Below are 22391 nucleotides of genomic sequence, written 5' to 3' on the forward strand. Positions count from 1 at the left end.
ACTGGCCTTCCCCTGTAATCAGATTGATGACTGCCTTATTTGTCATCCTAGAACATTCATTTAGTAACTGATGGAAGCAGATGCAGAGATCCACAGCTAAACACTGAGCAAAACTCCTGGAGTCTAGTCATAGAAAGGAAGGAGCAATATGATAAGAAAAGGGGCCAAACCAAGATAGGGAAATCCACAAAACAGTTGATCAAAGCAAGTGGGAGCTTGCTGACTCGAGATTGACAGCTGGGGAAACTACATAGTACTAAACTAGGTTTTCTGAGTGTGGGTGACATTTGTGTGACTTGGACATTTTGTGGGGCCACTAAGAGTGAAACCAGTATTTATCTCTAGTGCATGAACTGGCTCTTTGGTGTTAATTCTCTATAAAAGGATGCATTGCTCACCATAGATAGAGGGGGAAGGCCTTAGTCCTGCCTCCAGTGATGTGACAGACTTTGTAGAGGACATGGGACAGAGGAGGCATCACCCTCTCTGAGGAGTACATGGGTGGTAGGTCAGAGAGAAGGTTGGGGGAACTAGAGGACTAGAAAAAAGACAGAACTGGGATTTGTATAAAATATAAGATTGTTTTAAAAAGCTTTTTCACAATGAATTTGCCATCAGAAAGCAGGTGTTGTGAAAACCACGGCTAATTCAAAGCCAAAATGGGAAAGGAAAAGACTCACATCAACATCGTCGTCATTGGACACGTCGTTTCCGGTAAGTCCACTACAACCGGCCACCTGATCTACAAGTGTGGTGGAATCGACAAACGAACCGTCGAGAAGTTTGAGAAGGAGGCTGTCGAGATGGAAAAAGGCTCCTTCAAGTATGCCTGGGTCTTGGACAAACTGAAAGCTGAGCATGAGTGTGGTATCACTATTGACATCTCCATGTGGAAGTTTGAGACCAGCAAAAACTATGTGACTATCATTGATGCCCCAGGACACAGAGACTTCATCAAAAACATGATTACAGGCACATCACAGGCTGACTGTGCTGTCCTGATTGCTGCTGCTGGTGTTGATGAATTTGAAGCTTGTATTTCCAAGAATGGGCGGACCCGTGAGCATGCACTTCTGGCTTACACCCTGGGTGTGAAACAGCTAATTGTTGGTGTCAACAAAATGGATTCCACAGAGCCACCCTACAGCCAGAAGAGATAGGAGGAAATTGTGAAGGAAGTCAGCACCTACATTAAGAAAATTGGCTGCGACCCTGACACAGTAGCATTTGGGCCAATTTCTGGTTGGAATGGTGACAACATGCTGGAGCCAAGTGCTAATATGCCTTGGTTCAAGGGATGGAAAGTCACTCGCAAAGATGGTAGTGCCAGTGGGACCACCCTGTTGGAAGCTTTGGATTGCATCTTGCCACCAACTCGTCAAACTGACAAGCCTCTGCGACTGCCCCTCCAGGATGTCTATAAAATTGGTGCTATTGGGACTGTCCCTGTGGGCCGAGTGGAGACCGGTCTTTTAAAACCTGGCATGGTGGTGACTTTTGCTCCAGTCAAGATGACAACAGAAGTAAAGTCTGTTGAAATGCACCATGAAGCTTTGAGTGAAGCTCTTCCTGGGGACAACGTGGGCTTCAATGTGAAGAACCTGTCTGTCAAAGATGTTAGACGTGGCAACATTGCTGGTGACAGCAAAAAATGACCCACCAATGGAAGCTGCTGGCTTCACTGCTCAGGTGATTATCCTGAACCACCCAGGTCAAATTAGTGCTGGCTACGCTCCTGTACTAGATTGTCACACAGCTCACATAGCATGCAAGTTTGCTGAGCTTAAAGGAAAGATTGATCATCGTTCTGGAAGGAAGCTGGAAGATGGCCCTAAATTCTTGAAATCTGGTGATGCAGCCATTGTTGATATGGTTCCTGGCCAGCCCATGTGTGGCGAGAGCTTCTCTGACTATCCTCCACTGGGTCGTTTTGCTGTTCATGACATGAGGCAGACAGTTGCTGTGGGTGTCATCAAAGCTGTGGACAAGAAGGCTGCTGGAGCTGGCAAGGTCACCAACTCTGCCCAGAAAGCTCAGAAGGCTGAATGAATATTATTCCTAACACCTGCCACCCCAGTCTTAATCAGTGGTGGAAGAACGGTCTCAGAACTGTTTGTCTCAATTGGCCATTTAAGTTTAATAGTAAAAGACTGGTTAATGATAACAATGCATTGTAAAACATTCAGAAGGAAAGGAGAATGTTTTGTGGACCATTTTTTGTGTATGTGGCAGTTTTAAGTTATTAGTTTTCAAAATCAGTACTTTTTAATGGAAATAACTTGACCAAAAATCTGTCACAGAATTTTGAGACCCATTAAAACAAGTTTAATGAGAAAAAAAAAAGATTGGTTTAAAAATAAAAAGGGATAAAAAGACAGACAGACAGAGAAGAAAAGATGAGAGAAGAGGAGAGGAGACGCGAGGAGAGGAGAACAGAAGAGAACAGAAGTAGACAATAAAAACCTGGGAAACTGAGTCCTACCCAAACTTATATCAAAGTTATTTTTAAAGCCTACTATGAAAATAATATTTTCTAAATTGTAGCTCTACACTGTTGTTTAAAAATGAAATTAGGGTCATGCTAATCACAAATGAAGAGCTTTATATTAAATTATGGATACAAGGATTGGAGGATCACCAAAAGCCATTACAGAAATCCTATTATAACATAAATGAGAACACACCACAATCCCTGTCTTTATGAACATTATTCTAAAGTGTACATCCAGGTTCAATTTTGCAATCCTTCATATATTTTCTGAAACTTTAGATAGTTTTTATGTAATCACTTTATTTTTAAGTATAAATTTGTGACATGTTTGAATTAATTTTTATAATTTTGACATTGTTTTTACACTTGTCAGCCATCTCTCCCCCATATATTCTCACTCCACAGCCCCCTCCTCTACCTTATTCCTCCTGGTCTCATCCCCACCTGTCCACAGTACAGCTGCAAAAAATATTTGTTTTTTTTCAAATAGATGGAAGATGAAAAAAAATCATCCTGTGTAGCTTATCCTGAACACAGAATGCAATCATGTTATGTACTAAATTAGTGGTCATTAGCTATTAAGTAAAGGATAATCATGCTATCATCCACAGACCAATAGAGGCTAAGTAACAAGGAGATTTGGGGGGCATTTTGATATTATTTTCAGGAATCGTATTACCTGTTGTTTGAAAGAAAACTTAGCAGTTTTAGTACTTAGCAGATGAAACTACTGTCCTTCATAAACCTGTAATAATTTTCTGTTAGTAACAAAGAAATATTTCTATATGCTGTCTAAATCAAGTGTAGCTGAAGGACTATGTGTTCAAATGACTTATTGTATATGAACTTCCTAAGCAATGTGTGTGCAAACTTATTTTGTGAAATAGTTTGCATGATAATGATATTTTTTATATTAGAGATGGCTTCCAATTAGCTTTCCACTTACCTAAGCTGGAGAAAATGTACATACTAGCTCTCCAAGAAAATTGAGAAATACATGAGAAAACGAAGTCAGACGGTAAGTATTCTGAAAGGCATTGTGTCTGCGGCAAAAGAGAATCCTGAACAATCCTTTTTGGACTCTCCATCATGTTGGTATCTAAAATATTTGGATTCAAGGAGCACAGATGTATATCTCACTCATAAACGACTCAAACTTACATAATAATATGGGGATAAAAAATTCAGAAGTGTTTTTGAATTATTTTTACAGTACTATAGTCAATGTTTACTAACAACTTATTCTTCTCTATTTTGATTATTAACAGTACACTAACCAATGTTCATTGTGGAAAAACACACACAAAGAGAAGGAGAAAGAAGGAAGAAGCGGGCAGGAGGGAGGGAGGGAGAGAGAGAGGATATAATAGAGATTTCTGGTAATCAGCATAAGAAGTATGTGTTATCCATCTAGAAGGAACATTGGCAGTTATAACCACAGATTTCTTAACACTGCATTTAAAGAGAAATCTGGCTCCAGAGGTTATTTTAATAAGTCATAGTTTTAAATTTAGTCAACTCAATCAAATGTCAAAATGTTTATGGAAGCTTTTCTTTTCAGGCATGTAATATATGCCCGTGTAAGAGCTCATCCCAACGCAAACAGTGAAAATGTCACTGCCAAACATTTTTTACCACTAAGTACTGAAGGCATAAGAGGATATTATTAAGATTTACAAAAGAAATGCTGAAGCTGATATCAATGAGGAAAGTGCATTGCTTGTTGGAAATTCCAATTCTCCAGTCATGGATATCTCCTTTGATGCACTAAGGATGTAGAAGGAAAATAAAGACTTGCATCTTGAGCACAGGTGCTGTCGATCATTAACAAAACTTAAGATTCCCATAGTCATCCCTACAGTGATCGTATATATGACCCACATAGAACTCCTACCTAAAAGGAACTGCAGTTTTCAGAATATCCTCACAATTACTTGCGCTGTGGTCTGACAGTTGCATCACTAACAAAGTTTCACGGGTTTATAAAGACTGGTTCTTCATTCAATTATTCTTATTTTTTGAGATTATAATATATTTTTATCTTTTCCCCCCTTCCTTTTCTTCCTCAATACCCTGTAATACATGCCTTCTTTTATGAATCATGGCATTTTAAATTATATATATATATATATATACAACTACTCTTAAAATACATGAATACAACATTCACACTCTGATACTCATATGTTTATCTTACTCCTTCCCCACTGACTACTTTCACAATAATTCTCAGTTTTTCTTTTTTCTTAATGTTTCATTCTTGATTTCATTTTTGCTGTTTTCCCAGGAACTTTGTTAGTGTTCCAGCTTTTATTTAGCACTAAGCATCAAATAAATATGCCAGCCATGTTCCTTGCTCTATGAAATATCTTTTTTCTGGTTATTTCATGATTATATTATAACATTATAATAGACTTCTTAGAGGATGAAATGTATAAAAACAATTCCTTTTTTTATTAAAGAATGATGAAATGTATTCTGTCCTGTGAACCATAGTTTTAGATACACCGATTTATTTCCTGGATTTTTTTTTGTTTGTTTTGGTTTTTTTTTTGGTTTTTCGAGACAGGGTTTCTCTGTGGTTTTGGAGCCTGTCCTGGAACTAGCTCTTGTAGACCAGGCTGGTCTCGAACTCACAGAGATCTGCCTGCCTCTGCCTCCCAAGTGCTGGGATTAAAGGCGTGAGCCACCACCGCCCGGCTATGGATTATTAACTATACATCTATTACATGATCTAAAAAGGCTCAGAAGTAGACTGAGCATGAATATTATTTTTAAGAGAAATCGTTAATCCAATTTAGGATTATTAATAACATCAGTAAAAGACATGACTCTAAGAGGGAGATCAGATGAATAGTCCTAGGAACATTTGGAGAGATATAGTGTGTGATGAATATGAAGAGACTACATTGCATACATGTAAAAAATCAAACATTTAATAAAATATTATTTAAAATCATATCTTCCTCCACCAAATTCGACAGCGATGTGCTGTGTGTTTTGAGAGTGCCTTAGACAGTTGTGATTAACAACTTAAAAGAGGTTTCTCATGTCTTAAAATGGGGTTTTGTTAAGTGGATTTTGGAGGGAACATCATAACCAAGATTTTAAAAGTTTATTAAAACTGTCATGTGTACATTTATACTTGCAAACACTTACATTATAGATTTTTTGTGTAAATAGTCCATAACATGATTCCTCTTGTCTTTTTAATGTATACTTCATACTATATTACCTACCACCCTCCTTCAACTATATTTACTTCCCTAAAAGTACTCAGTTTTTCCATTTTGATTATCAGATCACTTCATATCCTGCTATCCTTGTATAACCTTCTATAACTTTCTTCTACATTTATCTTTCTCTCTGAAATAAGGTTCACAGAGCATTTCAGAAGAGGGGAAGTAGAATTGTAAGAGCCCAAGAATCTGGGAATCTGTTGTGAGAATCTGCCAGCAATGTCAGAAGCTACACCCATAAGATCTCATCAACATGACAAGTGCAACATGAGTTGAACAAGTATAACATCAATGATCAGATCAAACTGGATAAAGAAAAGCCTGCAAGTCCTCAACTGTCATAGGAACGATAGGCCACTGAAAGGAAGGAGTGGGGGAAAGAGTCTGACAAAAGGAACATCACTCAAATTGATTGTCCAGTGCCAAACATCCAGTCCTGAAAACATACACACAAGTAACATTATACAGATAGAATGTTGGAGCCCACAACACGATAGAGAAGATACATCGCTGACAGATTCATAAAGGCAGACTCACAAGTGTATATAACTTATGAGGCACCCATTTTGCTGAGTTGCAGGAACACTTGTCTTTTGGAAAAGTCACTGTCATATCTGCAAAAACCTTGTGAAGCCATAATTCTTCCCTTCAAAATAGGATTCATTCCCAAAATACCTCAGCAATGTAACTTCTGCATGGGCAATGGAATGACATTGCTCCATTCCCCTCACCACGAGGCCTTAGAACTATAACATTCACTTTTTTCCAACAGTCAAATTTACATAGTGTTAACACCACAAAATTACCTACTAACAGACCACAAAGAAATTTCTATGGAAGACAGACACTGAGCAGGAAGGCAGCATGCCCCACTTTTGCTAACAAACGGATCTGGGCATCCCCAAAACTGACTATCACAAAAGAGATTACCTAGGGAAAATGGGTGAATCCAGGATTCAGGGATGTTTAATAACTTTTTCTAATGGTTTGGAAAGTCGGGTATTTCCCTTAAATGCTGGCTCATTCCTGATTCAGACTACCTGTTTGAGAGTGCAGCTTTGTCAGGTTTTACCTGCTATTTTTATGATTTTGATATACAATTTCCCAGCTATGTCTGTGAAAGCTACAAACCTTGTGGAGATGACCCCTTATTCTCCTTATATTTCTTCTACTTCTTTCCCTTACTCTCTTTCTTTTATCTCCTTATTCTTCCCCTTCTTCTTCCTTTCCCCTGTGATGGAGGAAGGTTATTGGCTAATAAAGAAACTGCCTTGGCCCATTTGATTGGCAAGCCTTTAGGTGGGTGGAGTAAACAGAATAGAATGCTGGGAGGAAGAGGAAGTGAGCTCAGATGCAGGGCAGCTCCTCGGAGAGACAGACGCCATGCTCTCCTCTCCAGAGCAGACGCGATGAAACTCCAACCCAGGATGGACGTAGGCTAGAATCTTCCCGGTAAGCGCACCTGGGGTGCTACATACATGAACAGAAATGGGCCAAGCAGTGTTTAAAAGAATACAATGCGTGTGTTGTTATTTCGGGTATAAAGCTAACCATGTGGGAGCCGGGCTGTGGGAAGAGGCCCACAACTCCCTACTACAAATGGCGCCCACGTGGATAACTGAATCTACAGAAAGCTTGAGAAAGCTTGGGAAAGAATAGAGTAAAGCATGTTTTCTTGGTAGCAACAATTTCTCGGGTCTGCTCTGCCTGCTAGAGGCAAGCAAGCACTCTCATCTAAGAGAGGCTTCCTGACTCAGCTTCAGCTGCAAAACCCTGCAGCTCATTAAGAGGTCCTGCCACGAAACACTTAAATGGTATTGATAAAAGCTGACTGAATGCTTGTTTGTTTTCGGCCGTAGCAAAAAAAAAAAAAAAAAAAAAAAAAAAAAGAAAAAAGTTGTGCTGTTTTAAAATGCCGGCTTTCTGGGCCATCCTGCCAGGGCAAACTCTTGACTGTTTGAGGCAGGAGGGCCGACTACAGAGAGAGGACTTGATTGTTGTCTGTGGATGTAATGCTGCAGTTTGCTTGTTGGCAAAGACCTTGAAACGCCACAGAGTTGTGATAAACTTGGCTACAGCGGCTATCTCCGCCATGAGGCTGGAAAGCTAAGGAATGGCACGGCTTTCGTCCTACTGATATTGCTTGGTAAATTAAAGACTCATGTGGTCAGAAAAAGAGAGAGAGATATACAGTAAAGAGAGATTCAAAGACAAAGAAAACCTTTAAATGATTTACAGTGTACTTAAAAATATATGCAGGCTAAATGTTAAAGTTCTTAAAAAAAATAAGGAAGAAAGAGAGTAGTTGGGTGTGGTAGTACACACCTTTAATCCCAACACTTGGAGGCAGAGGGAGATTGACCTCTGTGACTTCAAGGTGTGGTAGCACACGCCTTTAATCCCCGATGCCTGGGAGGCAGAGACAGACAGATCTCTGAGAGTTCAAGGACAGCCTGGTCTAAAGAGTTATTCCAGGACAAAGATATACAGGAAATATAAAACAAAAGTAAAAATAAACAAAATAGAGTTAAAATAAAGCCGCACAAAGATGGAAAGTACACAGAAAATCTTGATACTGTATGCTATTATGCTCTCTTTGAATTGTTTGAATGCTGAGAAAAGAGCAACAGCTGCTAAAAGATATTTGTTTATAAATGCTGTTGAACTAATCCAAGATAGGTATTTTCAAAATACCTTGACTTCAGAATTTGGATCTAAGGATATGATACTTTGGAAAAGAGTTTCTTCTTTTGTTTTCACAGAGGATGAGACTCTTTGGATTGCTTCTTCGATCCCAATATGGTATGATAGACCACGTCCTCCTGAAGGGTTGCTGTGAACACCTTCAAAAAATTACTTTGCTCAACTGCCGACTGAGAGGAACCTAGCACACAGGTTATACCATGAAAGACTTGATTAACAGCGCCCCCATTCAGCAGGAAGCAGTTTGGAGAGAAAAAACTGCGCCCATGTTCCCATATATTGTTTATAAATGTTCTTTTACATTTAAAGGGGGAGATGATATAGATGTGAATAATTTGCATTGATATGAATCTTGGTTTACTGATATTAATTTAAGGTCAATTTTATTTTATGTTTATGTATTTCTGATATTGATTAAGGTATTGTGATTGTATAGTTCATTTCAAAATGTAATGTATATAGGTTGTTAATGAATAATTATTAATAATAGTCAAGTTTGTAGCCATGTTAGATTTTCTAGATGTGCATGCATATATTTCAGATAGGCATTCATCATATCTTTCAAAGGCTAGAGAATATGGTATTTTAAATGTTTTAATAACTTAGGGTTTTTCAAGACAATGAGACACTCTGCTCCTGGCAGCACCAATCTACTTCAAGAAGAAGAAGATGGGCATCGAAGAGGATCCTTATGGAGTTTGATAGCTATTTGGGCAAGAAACTGCTCTTGCCTGGACTATTGTATAAACTGGACACAAAGAACCCGCAGAGAGAGGACTGCTGAACTTGCCTAAAGGTGAGATGATCTTTTGGGGTTCCTGATTCATGAAAGAGACATGAATTCATGCGAGACATTCTGCAGGACACAGCAGATAGTGACTGAACTGCCTTTGAAATTTTCTGCTTCATGGAAATGTCTGCTGGAAACTATGGGCCTGTAGGCCGAAGATGGATGCCCCAACGGTACAGAGAAACTTTGGGTGACTGTCAAGGCAGCGAGATGTCTCTGTCATTTCTAGAGTTTGAAAGTTGCTTATTTTTTGTTTGCTTAGGTAATATTATATCCTTCTGGAGTCTTTGATGGAGTTGAAGAATAGATAGATAGTTATAGTTTTCCTTAGTTATGATAAAGATAAAGTAGATGTAAATATTGTAACTGTAATTCTTATTTGATAACTGTTTTGTTATATGTAATTTTGCTATGTTAACGTTAAAGCCTTCCTTTTTTTTTTTGTTTAAACAGAAAAGGGGAAATGATGGAGGAAGGTTATTGGCTAATAAAGAAACTGCCTTGGCCCATTTGATTGGCAAGCCTTTAGGTGGGTGGAGTAAACAGAATAGAATGCTGGGAGGAAGAGGAAGTGAGCTCAGATGCAGGGCAGCTCCTCGGAGAGACAGACGCCATGCTCTCCTCTCCAGAGCAGACGCGATGAAACTCCAACCCAGGATGGACGTAGGCTAGAATCTTCCCGGTAAGCGCACCTGGGGTGCTACATACATGAACAGAAATGGGCCAAGCAGTGTTTAAAAGAATACAATGCGTGTGTTGTTATTTCGGGTATAAAGCTAACCATGTGGGAGCCGGGCTGTGGGAAGAGGCCCACAACTCCCTACTACACCCCTGCACCCCCTTCACTTCATTTTTCCCTTCGCATGAAAAATAAAGAAGATGCAGAGGTAACATACTTGAGTTAAATTTTTTTATGGTCAGATTCTCACTTGCCATAGACATTCAATTTTGAGACCTGAGGGGATACTGAGATTGGTGTTCAAATCCCCAAATATTAGAACAGGTTATATTTATGAATATATGTATACATATACATCTATGTATACACATAAATGTGTTTATATATGTGTGAAATAACAATTGATCAAAAAAAAAAGAGACCACAAATTTGAAAGAGAATACAAATGGGTTATTTGGAGGATTAGAAGGAAGGAAAAGAAAAAATGTTTTAACAAAATTATAAACTCAATAATAATAATAATAGTAAATAATGTTACCAATTATTATTTGCCACTTTTGTTATTAATATTATGGGGACTTTGTGTCCTTAATTTAAGGGAATATGCATGTAATTAAATTAATAATCATAGCTCCATTGATCTCATATTTACCATTACAGTTAACTCACATATTACTTCTTCAATCACTTAAATTAGATCATTTTTCACTCAATTTACTGTTGATAAAACTGAGCTATATAGAAGTTGTATATTTCTGATATACTGCTAAACATGTAGACAAAATTCAGAAGTGATTGGAGAATATTTCAATATGTGCTATTTATAAATTTCACCAAGACTTCTGACTGTTTTCTAAAAAAATTATTCTCCGTGACACCAGAAACAACTGAGGATTTTCATTGTGTGAGACCGGTTGCAGACAAAACAAGTCTCTCCTCAGATGCTATGAAAATGCTGGTATTTGAGCCTGTGCCACTGCAGACAGGTGTCATTATTTACAAGTCAAAAGGGTGAGAACCTGAAACATTGTGCTTTCCAAATAAAGAAATAGAAGTTAACAGCTTAGTTACAGAGGGGCATGTATGAATATCATGGAGAAAAATATTAATAAACAAGGAATTTCATTAATTTCTTAATTCTCTTTATCCACTTTCATGTAAGACCTACCCAATCCTTATATCTTTGAAGGAGGCTGAAAATATTTATAGTATCAAACTCACCTGACATATTTTAACTCCTGACTTCATGGCCTGAAAATACAGTCATAGAAATATTTCTGAGACACTGGATCTTTATGTAATGTTTTATATTAAACAATAAGAATTGCTCAGTTTTAGTTCTCTCACACAGAGCAAAAGCTATAAAAGAAGCACAGGTGCAAATCAGTCTAAAGGACTTTGAAGGTTTAAATCTATCCGAGAAGCTGCGCAAGCTACTGTAGAGGTAATTGTGTCTCTCCAGAAATTTTGAAAGTGGACAAAGAACATATCTGTTCGCGCGACTTCAGAGTTTTGGCTTGGTGCTGACAAACAGAAAAATAGAGATTTTGATGCTAATTAATTATCAGCCCTTCTTTTTCTTTATTTCTTTTTCCAAAAAGGGTATAGATGTTTTGTTTCTAGGGGTGTCTTTGAACTGCCTTTTTTCCTGGCCCCTTAGGATGTCAGTAAAGAGGGAATCAGATCCTCTGAAACTGAAGTTATGGTTGGTTGGAAGCCTAATTGTGGAGGCTGGGAACTGAATCCGGGTCCCTTGGAAAGGATCAAGTACTCTTAACTGCTGAGCCATCTCTCCAGGCCATGGGATCCGACTTCATATGGTGCCAGCTTTCCAGAGTGTTTCCTTCTTGAGTAAAGACTTCACTTAGTAAGTGGTTTTACATGCACAGTTTAAAGGGATTTGTTTACAATGAAAATGTGGTTATATTCATTACAGTGTATTCTACTAATATTTTTAAGTAAAAGCAAAATATCAGCAAATTTTCAAATTATTCCAGATTGTTGTCAAATATTTAAAGACCTTGAAATAACCTTAATGTGGTTATTCATTAGTTCAGGGCTCTGGTTAAACAAGTGGAAACAAGTACATTTTATCTGATTAAAAAAAGTCTGTAACACACACCACTCAGATGAACAAAAACTTCAGAACTGCACTAGTGTTAATGGAGTTTTGTGGGTGGTGTGTATAGAATAAGAAGTGACAGTGGACTTTGAGCAAGGGAGTATGCAAGGGCAGGGGACAAGTAGGATGCACAGAACTATCAAAGGCTACCATAACCAGCCATCTTACCAGTACCATGCCATCTAACAAACCTGTGACCAATGTTGACTTACCGATACTTTGTCTGTTTGCTCTCATATTAGAAATGGAAGCCACCACTGCCTGGTTGAAGTGACTCTTTAAAAGAAGAATATGTTAATAAATTACTACAATTATTTTATATACATTAATTTTTAGGTATAGTTTATGAAACATATATAAAACCTACATTAAAGATTGTTATGCCAAATATCCAGATTCCCGAGATATCACCATGAAACCGTATCCAATGCAAAGCAAAGAGTTTTTATTGCAAGCAGACTCTTGTCCCTCCATTTGTCCTAAGCAGTGGAAGCAACAGGAACAGTGCAGGAGAGACCCTGAGTAGTGTAAAGAAGAGGTTTATACAGGGGAAGAGGCTTGGGGAATTCCAAGGCTTTGGGCTGGTGATTGGCTGCCCTCAAGCAGGGTGAAGGAAATTCCAGACTTCCAGGTTTAGGATTGGCTACCCTCTGTGAAGTAAGGGTATTTCCAGGCCTGAGGAAAAATGCCAAGAACTTAGAACCTAAACAATTGATTGGTCTCTTTTCCCTGCTCAGGGGTTGGATTGGTTGGTTTTGTGTCGGGGAAGAGATGGCTTTGATCCTGAGGCCAAACTATGATTCTTTCTTTGGTTAGCTGTTATCTTTTTTACTCTAAATTTTGGACCAGTGAAAATATCCTTGGTATACTCTGATTCTAGGAGCTTAGTGTGTTCTTTTATTCTGGGTTTCAGCATCAGGGGACATTTCTCCAGCTCTTGGTTCTGGGACAAAGTGTCTCTTCCCTTGGTTCTGGTCCCATTTTGAGGATATGTTTCTTTCTTTAGCTCTGAAATCAGAGCCAGTCTGCTTGGAATTGTGCTAGGCCTATGGACTCACTGAATCTGTAGGGGCCTGGGCCTTCCACAGGTAATTGTTATCTAAATGCTAAGTATAAAACAGCCTGCCTTTAGAGAATGTGGGCATAATATGAGATGTGGATTTTATTTTACCGATTTTTGTGTCTTTGTGCACATATGCAGATCAGCAGTCAATCTCAGATATGTTTACATAGTAGTTATCACCTTGGTTTTTATGATATGAAGCCTCAATGGTCTGAGACTCACCAGAGCTAAGGTGGTTGCCCAGCCAGTCACGGGTTATCTCCCTCTACCTGATTTCCCAATACTGGGATTACAGGAAATAATTGATGTTAGGGACCTTTTGATGAAGCCGTATGGAAATATACTACCACATAGGTTTTCTAAAAACATGTCCAGATACATACACAAACATAATTTTAATGAAACAAGGCTTGCAAAGAGGGACCATATCAAACTAGACTTTTTTTGTTAGCAAATAATCTCAGTACCAGAGATTGGTTGCCTCTTTCTGAGTCGCTGGCCAATAAGGTTACATATATTCCTAGGATTTCATGTTTTTTAAATAGATTGCAGGAAAATATCAAAAAAATATAAATATTGTTAAAAAGAAAAACAAGAGTGGATCTCCATATGTAGGTTTTGGGAATTGAACTCATGTTCTCATATTTATGAAAGCGTTCTACTGACTGAGCTAGCTCCCTATGCTGAGGCAATATTCAAACCGAAGCTCTTAATTTATACATGCCATGTATTATATAGATTATGCATTTACTTATTAATAAAGAAAAACTCATTCACAAGAAGATTTGTAAGAAAGTCATAATTTATCTGGGCTACTGTAAGTATTTAAAGCACTTTATTTCTGTTTCTGGAAAGTGGCTACACAGACTAGGATCCTTATTTAAAAAATACAATTATGTGTATGGTAGCTACACAAGTTCTATGTCCAGATATATTCACTGGGATATTGAAAAACGAACAACTTTGGCCCACAAACCAAGTCCTGATATATTTCTGATATCTATTCCAGGACTTTAGTGTTCAGAACTAAAAACTAAGCCTGTGGAAGAAACAGACAGAATAATCAGCATACAAAATAAGTCCAAAGAGAAAGATAAATTATACCTTGTGTAACTCGGGTTCTGTATGAATATTTGTAGTTTTAGGTAATTGATTATGTACAATGTGTCATGTTCTTTCCAGGAAATATGCAATAAGGATGTGGTCAGGAGACAAAATGCCACTCTTGCTGTTAGAAGCTGGACACTGAATTCCAGAGAATACACTCCTTGCCTTGTCAAAGAACACTGTGTGTCCGGTGTTCTACCTCTACAGAAGAACATAACTAACTACAACATTGCCTCTGGTCAGATAAATGCATGCTATGTATAGAAACAGCAGTAGAAGGTTACAAGCAATGCCTGCATTTTATACAGAAGTTTATTGAAAGCTACCTTGGCACAAATATGAAATAAAAAAATTGATAGATGGAGTAGTTCATAATACTGTTGTCAAGAAAACAATGAACTAATCTGTATTTATCACTCCCCCAAAAAATGTACAGAATGCTACTTTGGTTATTTAGTATGAAAGTTTAATTAATTAGATAGCATAAAATTTTCCTATAGCATGTAATAACTCATGCTATTTATTTTGTGTAATTAATTAATAAACATTAAAAGTAAATACTTAAGAATACCAGAATAATTAATAATTAAGAAAATATATTATTATTATTATTTTGTAAAGCTGTATTTTTATATCTTACTTTGTTGATTAAAATAGAATATTGGTTTAACCTCAGGTTAAATGACAGAATCACTGGTTTTTGCCTAGGTAATAAACTTTGTTTTGGAATTTTTAAATATTGTATACAAAATTTTATGGTCACATGTATCATACCTTATTGTCATATTGCCAATATGAAAATTAATATTATCATATTGTCAATTTTTGAATCATGAAGTACTCTAAAATTGACAACTGTATTCTCCAATTGATCTTTCTTTATTCAGGAAATCATTGTAAGATTATTAACATGCTAGTTGGATGCCTTATCCAAGGAAACTATGTCCATAAAATCACAAATCTGTGTGTGTCCCTGCCGCTGAAGAATTTCATTTTAAGTTGTAAACTTGTGTAAAAAGGTTTCTATAGCAGTCAAACAATATTCATTTCTCAACTTCATTACATGTATTATTTATGGCTCTTTCCTCCTGACTTCTTCAGTTTCTTATGGGTGGGGCATATTCTTTGTGTCGGTACGCAGATGATACTGGATATCTTCTTTGACAAATGTGCTTCTGAAACTCTGGCCGTATGCAAGGTTTTTGAATAATATGAAATTATTTTGAAGAGTACTGTAATTTTTATAGTGATAAGTTTCCAATAGCTTGTATACTCTCCTTGTTCACATATTACTCTGTTTCTTTGAGTACACTCTCCTTCAAATATACATCATTAGTTCCTTTTATCCCTGAAGCTTCACTATATCAGTCATGACTTCAGAAACTTGGATAAAAAGCTAAAATATTACATCATTATCCTCTCTCCAGACACTGTGTAATTTTTCTTCCTTAAACATACTTTGCTTTCTAATCTGTATTATTTGAGTATTCACTCATATACTTCTGAATCTAAGTTCATGAAGGTAGGACTGTGGTTATTTGCTTATTTTCTTTCTACTTTTTTTTGTGACAGAGATTTACATAGCAAGAAATAGAAATTGAATAAGATTTCTTGTTTTATTTAGTTGTTTTTCCGTGTTTAAATTAAATAAAATATGTTCTATTATAGTAACAATAAAATTTCTGAGAAAATGGAAATTCTTAATTTTCATGATTTCCCATTAATGAAGTCAACAGTATAGAAACATTACTCAGAATATCCCCTTTGAGAGAAATATATACAGAAATTAGAGGTGTGAATAATTCAATATTTAAATCACAAAACAATTTTTGTTTGAATTTTTGTTTTGAAAGTAAATATAAACCAGAAAGAGAACCTTCCACTGAATTTTCTTAGACTAAATTTTAACTTGACAGATGTCATGAGAGACTAAACAACTTTAACTTGATAGACTCACAAATGACCTAACAAGTCACTGTATTTTTAAGCTACTTTCATGGACAAACTTATCCATGTTTATTTATGTTTTCTTAACTCTAGTAAGGATAAAACTGTGCACATGGACACTGATGTTCAAGGTACTTCTTGACTACTGGAATATTGCAAAATATCTTCATGCAAAATAAGTATTACCTCAGACATGATTACCACTTCAATAACGATCAATACCCAAGGTGAGTAATGTCTCCAAACGTCTACTAAATATGCATATTTTTTGGACAATAATGAATGTGTCATTCCTGAGGCCACCTTCAAGAATGGTGTAGGGAAAACAGTTGTGTCTGGCAGTTAAAAAATGAATAATTTATTTACATTGACTTGGGAATTTTAGTCATACAGATTTTTATTTAAAAAAGTAATGACTTTACATGTGCATCTTGAGAAATGAAATTCATAAATATGGTTTTAATAACATTCTAAAAGCACAATTTAGTTTTAAGAACATGAAAAAATTATAACTTTTCATCTATTATTAAAACTGAAGGTAGAAACCTATTAATAAGAGTGTAAGAATAACTTAAACAGACACTATTATAGGGATGCAGATATGTCAATAATTCCCAAGTAATAAGTATTATTTAAAATATAAAATGCACAGCTACTTAATTACTGACAAACTGAAATACCAGAAGTATGGTCCACCAAACAAGCTAGCCATTGAATAATGTTATTAATTTTTAATGGGAATCTTCAGCAATAAAGCTGTATCAAGATATTTTTTACTGAAGCTACTAATTTGGTTAGAAATTTCCTATAGGGTTATTGTTATTTCTTCTAAGCAAAGTATTTACAAGAGATACATTTTCAAATACCAATGAGTAACAAAAACCTGAAGAACAGAAAAAGCCTTTAGTGTACTATATTATAAATAAATACTTTTGCATCACAACATCTTGCTTTTGCAAATGACATATTATCATTTATGTTTTCCTGACTCACAATCACTTCAAATCTTCAAATACTGAGTTTTTATCAAGTTGTATGTACTGAGATATACAAAGTTCTTTATTTGACTAATATCCTAATCATATATATTTGTGAACTTGATACCATCTAAGCCATCTGAGAGGAAACACTTGATTGATAAAGTATCTGTTTCAAATTGCCTTTGGGAATGTCTCTTAGAGACTCTCTTGGTTATTATTTGACATAGGAAGATCCATTTCTAGATAGTTGGTCCAGAGCTACTAGAAGCTGAACCAGTGGTAAAGTCAGCACAGTTCATCCATAACTTCTATCTCTAGCTTAATTTTTTGTGTTCTTGTAATGCCTGCGTTCAGTGATGGATTGTGACCTTGATGTGTAAACCTAATAACTCCCAACTCCAAGTTGATTTTGATCATTTTTTTTTCACAAAATCACAGACATAGAGTAAAAGTAGAACAAATAGTCAAGAGATGACAAATACAATAATTGTATTCTTTCTTATCTAACATAAATCTGATGTGGAAAAAATGGAATAACAAAATGAGGAGTTATTGCCAAAAATAATAAAGAATGAGGCAGCTACAAGTTATAGGAGAAACTAATATATTTTATATAGATACACATGTTTTGTATGTGTGTATATGTGTTTACTATTTTCCCCACATTGAAATGACATCACATATTTTCCAAGTTCTCTTTTACCAAAAAAAAAAAAAAAAGATAACTTGGACAGATTCCTGTTTCCCCCTGAATGAAGACTAGTGTTGCCAAACTAATGTTATAGCAAGTTATAGTAGAAAATCGTGAATTATTATCTTTAGATTGCTACTGTGGTTGTGAATTTGTTTGACTCTTAAAGCTCCCATGTTGAACCATATCTCCCATGTGTCCCACTTTGCATGGCTATAGCAATCTAAATTCAGGATGCTCAGTAGAAGGTGATTAGATTATTAGAGTTAATGCCCTTTGAAGATATTACGATATTCTTAATGAAACCACACTAAGTGTTGGGATTAATGAGTCCTGGCTTTCAGCTGCTCTTCCCTCCTAGAACCTTCAAATTAAAGTTACTAGAAGCTATGCCTAGCTTAGAGGATCAGAGGATGGGATTTTCACCTGTTGGTCATTGACTGCAGTGTATTTAAGCCTACATGGTGCTAATAAAGAGGGGCTTTGGTATCAGTGTTTGAAGGTCTGTGTGTTGGTCTGTCTTTGCGTGTGTATTTTCAACCTCCAGCCCCTTTCCCGAAGCTCGCGAACTGGGTGCAACTAAGTTCATTGAATAATGGATTCTTATTAAAGGATGGGTCTCTTTTGGCTCACCCTATGACTTTCATCTCTCATCATGCATTCTTTCTCTCTCTCTCTTGCACATGTTGTGACAGGTGCTGAACACATTCATTAAAAGAAATAATGGTGCCTAAAAGAGGCTAAAAATACAATGTTCCTTGATCTTGGGCTTTTAGCATGCAAAAATGTACATGTAACTTCATTAGTAGACTGCTCACCTACCATGAAGAAAGCCCTATGTTTATTTTTCAGTATCCAATAAATCAGGCATATTGATGGATGGATTCCTGTAATAACTACTTGCTGTTTGTTCATTCATCTATTATGGCTTCCAATTTTTTTGTTTTTATGGAAATGTGTTTATATGTGAAGGGTTAGCATATTTCTTGTATTTAAAAACATGCTTGTATTTACTTGTTTGCCTGTTTGTTAGAGAGAGTGAGAATAAGAGAGAGAGAGAGAGAGAGAGAGAGAGAGAGAGAGAGAGACTGGGATTTTGTGAGAGATAAAAAAACAAGCTCAGAATATATTGCATGATTTTTTTCAATAAAATTTAATAAAATATTGCAAGAAAGAAAACAGGCAGTTATCCTCATTGTGAAATTATATTCTGTTTTATTTCCTTCTAGGGTTATCTTAAATTAGTTTAAATTATTGACCATTTAAAATATTATTGTATAGGGAGCAATCTTTTAAATAACACAAATATGCCTGAAAGATCTGAAAAATAATGAGGAAATGAATAAAATGAAATCAATATTACTGAGAAAATTTATAAACATATTGTCACTTATAAATAAATTAATTAGCTATTGAGAGAATATCATGTGATAAAAATTAGGAAATACCTGAGTTCCTATTCAACCAAATAATTTGCTTTTAATAGTGGAATCATTTGTTGCTTTAATTTACTTTATCACTCTTCAAGTCAATGTTTTCATGTAGATTGCCCCAGTTACCTTACGTACTAATGTATCAGAATCTTCAAAAACATCTACAGAAAATCAACTCAGTTGATTATTAGCCTACACATGTACTAAGGTTGAATTTTCTGTTTAAAATGTTCCAGTATCTGTTCATTTTCATAAATTTCTTCAGGTCTGAATGAACAAGCAATTGAAATTTCATGTGTATTAAAATCCCAGGACTAAACTCCAGTGGCATGAACTCAAACATTCAATGTTTGAACAGACTTTACTACCTCAAGTCACACAGACATGACCTGTTCTCTGGCCAAGTTTATAATTTACATACAATTTTATATTTTTTTCAGAATCCATACAAACACACAAAAAGAAATCCTGACCTTAACTCTCCGAAGGAGCACTTAGTGACATATCTTTCAGGGCAGTTCCTCTAGATTCCTATAATACCAACAATTTACCTTCACAATGCTATTCATTGCAATTACTTCTTTACATATATTTTGCAAGTGGAAAATAATCCTGAGTCTGATGAAGGAATTAGTTTTCTTGAACTTATCTCCATTGTTAAACTGCCAGTGCATGAAATATGTAGGGCAAATGCTCATCAAATTCACAAAGGACTAATTTAATGGGATAAAATATTATAAATTATTATATTAATGAGAAAAATGACAGGATAACTGTAGACTAAGGGACAGTGTAATGAATATTTGCATATTTAATTTTGTCTTTGAATGTTCTACATAGTTTTTAATTCATTCTTCTATGATCAGCAAAATTAAAGATTCACAACTGGCAAAACATAAACTTCAAAAGTTAAGAATAAAAGAGGTATTTTACAGAGCTTAGCAGTCTATAAAAACACATACAAGCAGATATTGTAAATCACTAATATAATGCACAAAGTTTCTCAGAAAGCAACATAAACATGTTGAGAATTGCTGCCGATACAACATGCAGAAAATCTCTCACAGCAACCTCTATTAATCTTAATTTTTACTCTTGCATTTATCAGAATTAACGGATGGAGGATTATATATGCAACCTATTTATATGATAATGAATTTGTGTAAATTCTGCAGTGTGCACAAATCAAACATTTATATTTGTTTCCTTTCTTGCAACGCCTTTTTGTTTTTATGTAATTTGTAATTTATTTTTATATGCTGTATTTATGAATACAAAATTATAATCTATATAGACTGTATTCCTGTAAGAAATTTTATTATAAAGACTCTGTCAGGATCTTGTTGATACATGTTCACATTCACTAATATGAGTGCATGCTCTAAATAGTTGCAGGTTTACTTGCATTCTCAAAAGATAAAATTTACATTTGTAATTTTACACAAACTTGAACTTAGGCCCAGTCTTAGTTTGAAATATATTTATATATTCTGTGATTTTACAACAACTAATGAAATAATAGAATGATTCTCCCTTTCAAATTAGGGAAGATCAATAGAGAAACTACTTCTCAAGTTGAGAAGAAACAATCCTCATAGCTACCCCCTAGCCAGGTATTTGAACATATTAAAAATCTAGCATAAATATCATTTTGTAATCTTTATTCTAGAATCCTATGATTTATTTCAAATATGAATTGTGTTATTTGACTTTCTATTGATCTTTTATTTCTCCACAATTTCCCAGGAGTAAAAATATCAATATAATATAAATGTCATAATAAAATTAATCTTCACATTTTTCAAAAGTGATACCTTTTTTTCTTTCTAAATTATGTGTTTACATCATCCAAATAAGTTGATGAATGATGTTACTTTGTCATTCTTCCTTCCAATCATCTTCTCAACAGTTTTAGAAATGGTGTTAATGTAGAAATTCCGCTTCTTGAAAGCAGTACTTCACTGCAATATTTGATTATGTGAATTTCTCCTAGGGTCTTAATGTTCTTAAACTCTTTAAATTTGTAAATGTCCTGGACCTTTGTACTATTCTGAATACTCTGTATTCTTTCACCTTTTCCTTCTTATTTAGTCTCACACCTCAAAGGATCACATCTTTTCTCCATTGCACTACACATTTAATTATGTTTTGAAATTTAGTACAAGCCAGTCAGTCACCTAACAATTCAAATTTACAGGCTACACTTACAAACCAATTTTTCTCTTTTGTCCTTTTGTAACATGAATGTTATCATTTAAAGTAAATTAAATTACTCAAACTTTATATTCCTATCATAATAAAGTTTAATGATTTTGCTTATCACTTGAGGTTGGAGATATTTATAACACTTTAAAAGATGCTTTCATCAGAGGTCTGGTACACTTATGAAATGAAAATCTCAGAGATTTTCATTCAGGATTTAAAATTTCAACTCATAAAGACATCATGCTATTTTTAGTCAAGCATAGAGATTATTGAGAGAGTACTAACTGATTGTATATGGTCACAAGCAACAATGTGGTTGTTTGGGAGGGGGTATATGTATGTATGATGTGTATGCTTGTGTATGTCCAAGGGTGTGTGCAATTGTAGAGGAAGATTGGTGTTTTTCTGTGGATTTATGCCTTTTCTGTTGTTGCTGACTATTAGCTGGGCTGGATGGCTTGCAAGTCATGGCTCTGTCTATTACATCATGGCTTGTCCAACTGTAACCTCTTCTAGGTATCTCTGATTTTTATTTGGATGCTGAGGATCTGAACTCAGATCCTCATTCTTGTACAGCAAGCTCTCTTCTGCACTTAGCACTCTTGCGTAGGGCCATTCATTTGTCTTTTTCACTCATTTATCTTCTTAATGCATATTTTAGTTTATAAAAGTAAATTAAACTAAGTTTTGAATTAAAATACTATTGCACTTAACTAAAATAGAATCCACACATAGCCTGCAATATCTGGTAGTTTCTTCTAGAATAAATGTGTATTTTGTCTGGGTTTTTCCATTTTAGAAACAGCTTTTTTAAAATTTGAATTATGTGCCATAAATTATTTTCCTATTTCGTCTTAAATTTTGAAGCAGATTTGTTTCCTGTAAGGCATTAAAATGGCATGTTGGCCTTGTATCCATGATGATTCACTTTCCTCAGCCTC

At 35.5% G+C, this 22391-nt stretch overlaps 1 pseudogene; it reads left to right on the forward strand.

The window, feature by feature from the left end:
• The first annotated feature begins 638 nt into the window (after positions 1–638).
• Positions 639–2203, forward strand: LOC130885126 (elongation factor 1-alpha 1-like; annotated as a pseudogene).
• The last annotated feature ends 20188 nt before the right edge of the window (positions 2204–22391 follow it).

This window comes from Chionomys nivalis, chromosome 12 (assembly GCF_950005125.1).
Source record: "Chionomys nivalis chromosome 12, mChiNiv1.1, whole genome shotgun sequence".
NCBI lineage: Eukaryota > Metazoa > Chordata > Mammalia > Rodentia > Cricetidae > Chionomys > Chionomys nivalis.